Here is a 9,354-nt window from a genome sequence, read left to right as displayed (position 1 = left end):
AAAAATGGCAATGAAAAAGATGCGTCTAAAATGCTAATGTAAATAAGGCTAGAGTCCTTTTCAACAAAATAAAAACAGGGCAATTATTTAGAAGTAGAATGAATGGAGTAAAGGCCGAAAATAAAACTTTGCTGGCTGGATCTGACATTTCATGCCACAGAGTGTAATGATTTTCTTCTATGCATTTTTCATAGAGCCTTGATAGAGAGAGATGAACATTGTCTTTAACAGCTCCTATAGTTATAGATTGTATTTTTTATTTATTACTCCATCAAATATTAACACGTCTCCTCTTCCAACTCAAGCTGAAATTATTGATCACAGGTTTAATAAAGTGCGCGAATCAGGTTAGGCTCGTTTTCACTTTGAAATCGGGACAATTTTATTTGGGCCTGTTGAAATGGATGGGCTTGCAGAAGTAAATAGAATTCTTCTCTATGGCGCGAACAGTCTCCCTTTCCTCTTCAAGGCTGCTGCTTCCTTCTATCCATCTCCAAGAAGCCATCATCATATTAACATAGATGACAATCTGGCAAGGAGGTGCTGATCAAAGATAAATTTCACACTCACACTTCGCATTTTCTAATTACACCATCTGTGTCAGACTCTTTCGTGGCAGTTCTGCCCAATCTGTCAAATCTTTGTGCCTATGGGAATGCAGAGGAGCTGAGAAAATTTTCTTCTCTCCCCCCCCCCAACCCTTCCAGCCAATCCATCACCCCCCAATCGGAGCTGGGCAGATATATTAGTCTAATTGGGGACTGGAATGAAGGTTCCAGGTTGCAGTGGAGATGAGGTGTTTGGGGGAATGCAAGACATGAGATTGCAATTTGAATCATATTACAGGGCCTGCCCTAGCTTGTCTCAGAGCAGGCTAAGAACAAGCCTTGAATACAATATCAGAATGGCAAGAGTGAAGGCAAGAGAATTGTTTTTTTTTTTTTAATCATGAATGAGAAAGTGTCTCCTTGCATTTCTCTCTGTTTCTTTCAGACACATTAAGGATAAATGATTGTGAACGGGCCCTGATGGGAAGCACTCACCCTTTTATTATAATGTTATAAAACATAAGTATAAGGAGTTAAACACAATGATCCAGCCAATTTGGCCAGATCTAATCTAATAAAGGCCAAGCACATAAAACCAACAGTTCTTCCTAAATAACGCAAATGAGTTCTTCTGGAGTATACATGATATTCACAATTGAACACAACACACAAAGAACCAGAGGCACTCAAGGGTGCTGGCTATTTCAATAAAGAGTTCTCCAATAAAAATTCAACTTTAAGGTATATTTTGATCCTTTCTGTTTTCTAAATCCGGGGTGACAAAGTCCATGAAACACCAAAGAAAAATGAAATGATCGCCCTTTCAAACGAGGGCCACGGCATACTAACTATTTCGAGTTATTGATTTCTCTCTGCCACATGTCACTGCCTCTAAGTCATGTTCCAGCTGATGCCAAGGTAAGTGAATATTGCAATAACTCACTTTTAACTCTGTGAGAGTCACCTTTGTGTATATTTGTTCAAAGGATTTAACCAAGAATGAGCTACTTTTTTTTTTCCTTATGGAATATAAACAACTCTGAAGCTATTACTTCTCTTGCCCTTGACAAATTTGGAATTACTTTTTATTCTAAATGGGAAGTTTTATAATGACAAGGAAGCTGGAAAATAAGGAAGAATAATAAATTTTATCTTTAGATCCATTTTTCTAATTACTCTTCTGTTGTTATTGTAGATATGCTGAAAATCATAAAAAAATTACAAAATATATAAGGCAGTGTTGGAGAGATGAACCAGTGGCTGGAATGCTTGCCTTGCCATCCGTTCATCCAGTCAACCTTCACACACCAGATGTTCCTCTGAGCACACTGCCAGTTTTTCCTGAGTGCAGAGCCAGGAATAAGCCCTGTATACAACCAGGTGTATACAACCCTTAGCCCCTCACAAATATCTATAAAAATATTACTTGTACTTTTATATCTTGTGCTCTGTCTCAAATTACATTGTATGTTAAATAGTTATTTCATTATATTTGGCACAATCTCTTAATCTCTTTCTAAATACTGTTGGAATTTTGAGGGGGAGAAGCAAGTTGAAAACTCATATTGTTCTATAAGAAATCACCTTTGTAGAGGCCAGAGCATTACACAGCTGTAGGGCATTTGCTTTTCATGCAGCTGATCCAAACAGACCTCAGTTAGATCTCCAACATCCTATGGTCCCCCAAGCCAGGAGAGATTTCTGAGAGCAGAGCCAGGAATAATCCATGTGCGTCACCGGGTGTGGCCCAAAAACCCAAAACCAAAAAAAAAAAAAAAAAAGAAATCTTTCTATTGACAAGAACTACTCAGTCTCATTGTTATTTTTTTCATAATGCACAAGATCACAGTTATTTATTAAATAGTATAGATACATTTCATATAAAGCATTGGGTAATGCTACTCAGATCATTGAATAAAACAGAAAGATGGAGCTGGCATCACTGTACTGACAGCAAAAGAAACTTTCGCAACAGTCTGTCCTTTACCATTTATCTACTGAAGATCATGATTTTGCCATCACATAATTACACAACATTTTTATTTTTCCTGAAATTAAAGAACTTTTCTCTCAATGACTCCCTTGCAAAGGCCTAAATTGATGAAATGTAAGCCTGTGCTTTTAGATACATCCTTCCTTATCTTGGGAACAAACACATATGAGCAGTGATCTGGTGGTTGATGAATTTCTCACTTACTAAAATGTAATACTATTTGCTTTAAAAATATCTATCTCCATCTACCTGTTTTCCTCCCTCTCCATCTGAGCCATCATCATCTGACTAGAAATTTTACTGAAAACTTAAGAAAGCATTACAGAGAAATAAAGCTATAAAGCTTACAGTCTAGATGTCCCACGATATTGCTCATAAATGTCTTCTTTTGATTCTTGAAGAACAGAAAGATGAGAGAATTAAAGACAGTTTTTCTCCCTTAATTTTTTTTTATTTTGGGGCCACACTCAGTGAAGCTCAGAGGTTACTCCTGGCTATGAACCCAGGAATCACTCCTGGCTTACGGGGACCATATGGAACATGGAGGATTGAACCCAGGTCCATCCTGTGTCAGCAGCATGCAAAACAAATGCCCTACTGCCGCGCTATCGCTCCAGCCCCATTTCTCCCTTTTTAAAAAGGAATTATTGTTCATGGCATATAAGACCGTGTTCTTCAGTTTGTGTTCTGATTGTCCTGAACATGGGAATCTATGAACTATTCACTTAAAAATGTTTTCATTAAATAATTGAATAACTTAATGGCTCATATTAATTGTGAAAGGATATTGGTTGTTACCCTCCCCCATGCCATATGCCAATCTCACCTGATGGTTTAAGAATTAATACAACAATTAGTTACTTCTAAGGTGGGTGATATTTTGTTTTTAATATCCTATATTTAAAACATTTGAGTCTTCTCAAACAAAAATACAAACATGTTTTTGTGAAGTACTAGTCTAATAATAAAATGTACATAAGTCATTAATTTTAGAGAAATAAATGAACATTTTTAGCCTTTTTATTTGCATAATGGAACATTTCTGGAGTTATTAACTATTCTCCATAATGATCAACATTGATCACAGAATATATGAGGTTTTCTACAATGGATAATATTGACATTTATTAAGGCTTTGTTGTTATGCGTGTCAGTTTCTTCATTAAACTTATAAAATAATTCCCATCATATAATATTAGGTGGATATTAATAGTTTTAAGATACTTAGAATATAGTTTCTGGGTTGGGAACACTCATATCTTAAAGCTCATTAGAGAATTCACAATAGTATTTTATCACAACCATACTGAAAAGAGGCAATTATTTGCATCTCTTCTAAATTTACAGTAGAAAGAAAGAAAGAATACAGTGAATAGTTTTGAGGAAGAAAAAGCGTGTAAATACCTGAAGAACTTAATAAAAATTGTATACTCGTAGTCACATCCACAACTTGGTTTATGCCCAGCATCTTCTACGTGTAAATATTTTAAGAATAAAGATTATTTGGTTGCTCTCTGGCTCACTAAAACTCAACAAGTTGAAGCATAATATTTATAAAAAATAAAAAGAGTAGAAAAGTCATATTTGGGCCAGTCTTCACAGAGCTGTCTCCTAGATAAGCCATTAAGAATGGGAAGGCAGCTTCACCTCCTCCATTCTGGAAAGGAAAAGAAGCAAAGCCACACTGCCAATTCTGCTTCGTCTTGATCACTGTCCAGTCCCTCTGCAGCAAGTTATGTTTTCACACCCTATTTAGAGCGAGCTTGGAAAGGGGCACCTCAAGATTTGGAAACAGGCTCAAAGCTTATCTAGACTCTCCAGACATCAGCAGTGTGAAAACGGGACTTTTTTAAAATAACCCTTCCTGTTCTTCCTGCTTCTGGTCAGGCCAAAAATTCCGCAGGGGCTGTTGCTCTCATGGAAAATTGGCACTTCCTCTGAAGACACAGCCAACATCCAGACGTGGATGCAGAGGGACGTGGAAAATGAAACTGCAAAGTCTCAATTCAGGATTGCACACATGGTAGGGAAATAAATCTTAACAGGGCCAGAGTGCCTGAATGCTGGAATATGTGAATACAGTTTTCCTAATGACCTAGTTGAAGTCTAGCCAACCCCTCAATATTTATTCTCAATACACGTATCAAAGTCAGAATATCTGAGATAGCAGCTTAAGTGCACAACTGGTGACTTCTCATTTAATCCAATGTACAGGATGGGGAGGAAAGTCAGAAGACGCTGAACTTAGTATTTACAGAAAAAATGAGGTTGGTAAAAAAAAAAAAAAACCCACACGATTTTGAAATGATTTTCTTAGAGAGTTGCTCACTAGTAAATGATTCAATCATCTAATCATATTTTTAATTTTATTTTTATATTTTGGCCACACCCAGAAGCATTCAGGGGTTACTCCTGGCTCTGTACTCAGAAACCACACCTGGCAGGCTTGGGGGACGATATGGGATACTGGGGGGATTGAACCTGCATCTGTCCTGGGTCAGCTTCATGCAAGGCAAATGACCTACCACTGTGCTACCACTCTGGCCCCTAAGCATATTCTTTTTTTTGAGGGGTCACTCCTGGCAGTACTCAGAGGTTACTCCTGGCTCTGCACTCAGAAATCATTCCTGGCAGGCTTGGGGAACCATATGGGATGCTCGGATTCAAACCACCGGCCTTCTGGTTGCAAGGCAAATGCCTTACCTCCATGCTATCTCTCCAGCCCCCACCTAAGAATATTCTTAAAGTAAATAAAATAGATGGTTCACATCCTAAACTATATAAAAGATGATAAAGTACAGGTAAATGACTCTCCTCTTTTATATCCCAATATACTTAACACATTTCCAATAAGTACTTTTTTTCCTAAAACATCTTGTTGCTTTTGTGGCTGTTGAAGTAATTGGACTATGAAAATATTGACTGAGGATATTATAAGGAAGAGCCTAAGAAACACTACAGAGGTTAAGACTCTTTCAGGTGAATCCCCAGCACTGTATATATTCACCTCACATACTAGTAGGACTGATCACTGAGAACTTAGCTATGGGAAACTTTGAGCAGCAATGGATATAGACAAAAGAAAATAATGCCCAAAGATATTTTCTTTACTTTAGGAAGAAATTCTGATTATAAACAAAAATTGATGTCTCTTACTTGATAATACTTCACTAGAAACAAAGATTAGATTTGAACTATTATGAAAATTTCAAATCCCAATTCATGGTGAAATATGTGTATTTTTTTAATCTAGATTAAATTTTTGTTTGTCTTTTTTGTTTTTATTTTGTTTTGTTTTAATTTTGACTATTCTCAATAGTGCTCTGGGCTTATTCCTTATACTGTGCTCAGGCATCACTCATGTTTAGTGCTCCAAGCAATATCTGGAAACAAACAGGGTACACAGTTTGGAGAAAATTGGGAAGGGAGCATTTTTGAATAAAACAGTTCTCTGATTAGGGGACCAGAGCAGTGGCACAGTGGTAGGATGTTTGCCTTGCACACGCTAACCATAGTTTGATCCCCTGGTGTCCCATATGGTCCCCCAAGCCAGGAGCCATTTCTGAGTGCATTGACAGGAGTAACCCCTGAGTGGGTCAAAAACAAAAACAAAAACAACCCCCCCAAAAAAAGAAACCCTATTCTTTGATTATTATATCTTCTATGAATGCATACAGAATATTTGTAAAAGCTTTTTACAGGTAGCTCTTTATTCTCTAGTAGTACACAAAACTGAAAATATGCATGTTAACCTCACTTCAGGCCCAAACATACAGGGTAGACTGTGGACCATGTGAAGGCTCCACCCTCCTAGATTTGCCCAGAGCCAGAAAGTCTAAGACCAACAAGCAGGACACTGTGCATGAAGGCAGCAGCCCTGAGAACTGCATTTGGGAATCAGAGCCCAAGATAACTCTCCAGAAATTTAGAGTTTAAGAGGTCAATTTTGAATCATGCTTTCATCATTAACTGGTAACAGAACAATAGCAAAAGGTATGGTTTTGGTTACTCTGACCCCCAAGGAAAATCATAGTTGGCCAGCCTTAGAGAAGTTTCTCTCTCTCTCTCTCTCTCTCTCTCTCTCTCTCTCTCTCTCTCTCTCCCTCTCCCTCTCGCTCTCTCTCTCTCTCTCTCTCTCTTTCTCTCTCTCTCCGTCTCTCTTTGTCTCTATCTCTGTCTCTCTCTGTGAACTGTAATTCTCTACCAATAAAATGGACAAAAGCTTGCCTACATGATAGGCTTGAATGAAATGTAAGTCAGAGAAAAGAATACACACATCCACATCTACATATGTGGAGGCATATGTGTGTACTTAATTATTTTTTGGCCATGCCAAGTGATCAATACACGCTCGTTTAAATCTCCTTCTCTTCTGTCAGTCACAGGCTAGTATTTGATTAGGGTCAGAATTAAAATATGCAAACAAAATTATTCCTTGTGTAGCTCTCTCACTAATCAAACATTTGAATAGAAAATCCATTCGTTATGATTTATGAGTGTGAAAAAGTCACATTTTCACTAAGTTGCCTCTTTTCTTTCTTTAGTCCCCATTTGGTTACAAAAGAGGGAGCAGATAATAGAAATTCTTGATTACTTACTGCTTAACTTGGGATAGTAAATGCCAAAGTAAGTGGTTAAAATTACAACTGCTATGGTTACATGTTTATTCTAATAATTTAAAGTTTAGCCCATGTTAGAGATGGTTTTTATTTATTTATTTTTCATTGTTTTGGGGGAGTGGAGGAGTGGAGTGCCCAACAGTGTTGATGATTATCTTTTGGCTCTGTAAATAGGGACTGGGGTATTGGCTTTATCCCTGAATTATTTATTTGACTTCTAGAGTTGTTTTCCTTTAATCTGTCTACATTTTCCCTTTTTCACAATGGTATCTCGTTTTAATAGAAGATTTTGCTTCTTATTGGGACTGGAGATATGCCCTTTTTCTCTTTCATCTTTCTACCATTGCTGATATTCCCAGGCACCAAAATGCCTTTGACATATTGGTGAAAATCCCACAGGAAATGCTCTTTACAGAAAGTTAGTACAAAAAAATTTCACCATATTAAAAAGCATTTCCTATTTTTGCATGCATATAAACCAATGGTTAATATGGGGATAGGTGTAAATTCAACATGAGAGTATGAGCAACAATAACACCAGAGTTTCTAAAGTTTCCCCTCAAACTTTTTGTAGAAATAAATTATCCTAAGAATACTAAGTATTATTGATTTTTTTTCAAAAACTGTTGTAATGGGTAATATGCTTGGAATAATATAGAATTTGCCAAGATTGAATACTTCTTAGAATACTTAGATGATTCAACTGTTGAGTTAGAACCTAGAACTGTCAGGAGATATGATGGGATAGGGCCATTCTATTCATCATTGTTCTCAATTTCCCAACTTTCCCCAAGACAGTCCATTGGCAGGAATGAATAACTTACTTAATATTGCTTGATACAACTATATAATATTGGGATTATTGAAAATAAACTTCACTAAAAGTTGAGAAAATTGTTATATCTTACAATGGGGTCATTATGCCATTGTCTGAAGGATTCTTTTTTTTTTTTTTTTTTTTTTTTTTTTGGTTTTTGGGCCACACCCGGTAACGCTCAGGGGTTACTCCTGGCTATGCGCTCAGAAGTTGCTCCTGGCTTGGGGGATCATATGGGACACCGGGGGATCGAACCATGGTCCGTCCAAGGCTAGCGCAGGCAAGGCAGGCACCTTACCTTTAGCGCCACCGCCCGGCCCCTTATCTGAAGGATTCTTAATAAGATGTCTATTGCTCTTTTTCATGAATATTTGGCAGTTATTCTTAAAATTCTGAGTGATGAAGACATAATATAATGAGTAGGACACTTGCCTTGCATGTAGTCAACCAGGTTTGTTTCCTGGCACCTCATGTGGTCTTCCAAGTCTTGTCAGGAATGATTTCTGAGTGCAGCATCAGGAATAAGTCCTGAGTACTGCAAGGTATGTCCCACCTAAAAAGTCCTCAAACTAAAACTATGACAGATTACTTTTTTGCCAATCCAACAACTTCTTTTAATTTTAATAATTATTTTACTTAAATACCTTGTTTATGATTTTTCATGCAATGTACACCATCCTTCATCATTGCATATTTTTTCTGCCATCAATGTCTCCAGTTTCCCTCCCACCCTCTCTCCTGCCTGCTTCTAGGCAGACATCTTACTTATCTCCCTCTATTACATTTATTTATTCCTTTTTTAACATTGTGGTTTGTACTACTGTTAATTAAGAGGTATGTATCATGCATATCAATTTATCCCCTTTTAGCACCCAATTTTTGTCCAAGATGATCAGTTTCAACTTTACTTGTCATAATGGTTCCTTTTCTACCTTAACTGTACTGAGCCACTATTTGCGGCAAGCTTTCTACCATGGACTGGTCCACCTGACCCTAATCTCTATTGTCCCTGGATATTATTATTATATAATATTTTATCTTTATTCTATTCCACAAATGAGAGGGATTATTTTATATCTATCCTTCTTTCTCTGACTCATTTCACTCATCATAGTAATCTCCACATCCATCTATGCTAAGGTGTTTTCTTGCTTTTTGATAATTTTATTATTGGTTTCGTTTGTTGAACTTATGTGACTTCTGTGATCATTCCACATCTCATTTGGCATATTCCTAATGGGAAATTATTATTTAAATAATGCAGGTATCACAACTCTGCATTATCAGCCACATGATTCAGACTTCCAGGATCTGTGACTTTGTGAGTATGTTGAAGACAATAGTCATTCATTGGCATGCTGACTGGGACTTCTGGAA

Source organism: Suncus etruscus, chromosome 10 (genome assembly GCF_024139225.1).
Source record: "Suncus etruscus isolate mSunEtr1 chromosome 10, mSunEtr1.pri.cur, whole genome shotgun sequence".
NCBI classification, from domain to species: Eukaryota; Metazoa; Chordata; class Mammalia; order Eulipotyphla; family Soricidae; genus Suncus; species Suncus etruscus.
Note: the sequence above shows the minus strand (reverse complement) of the source record.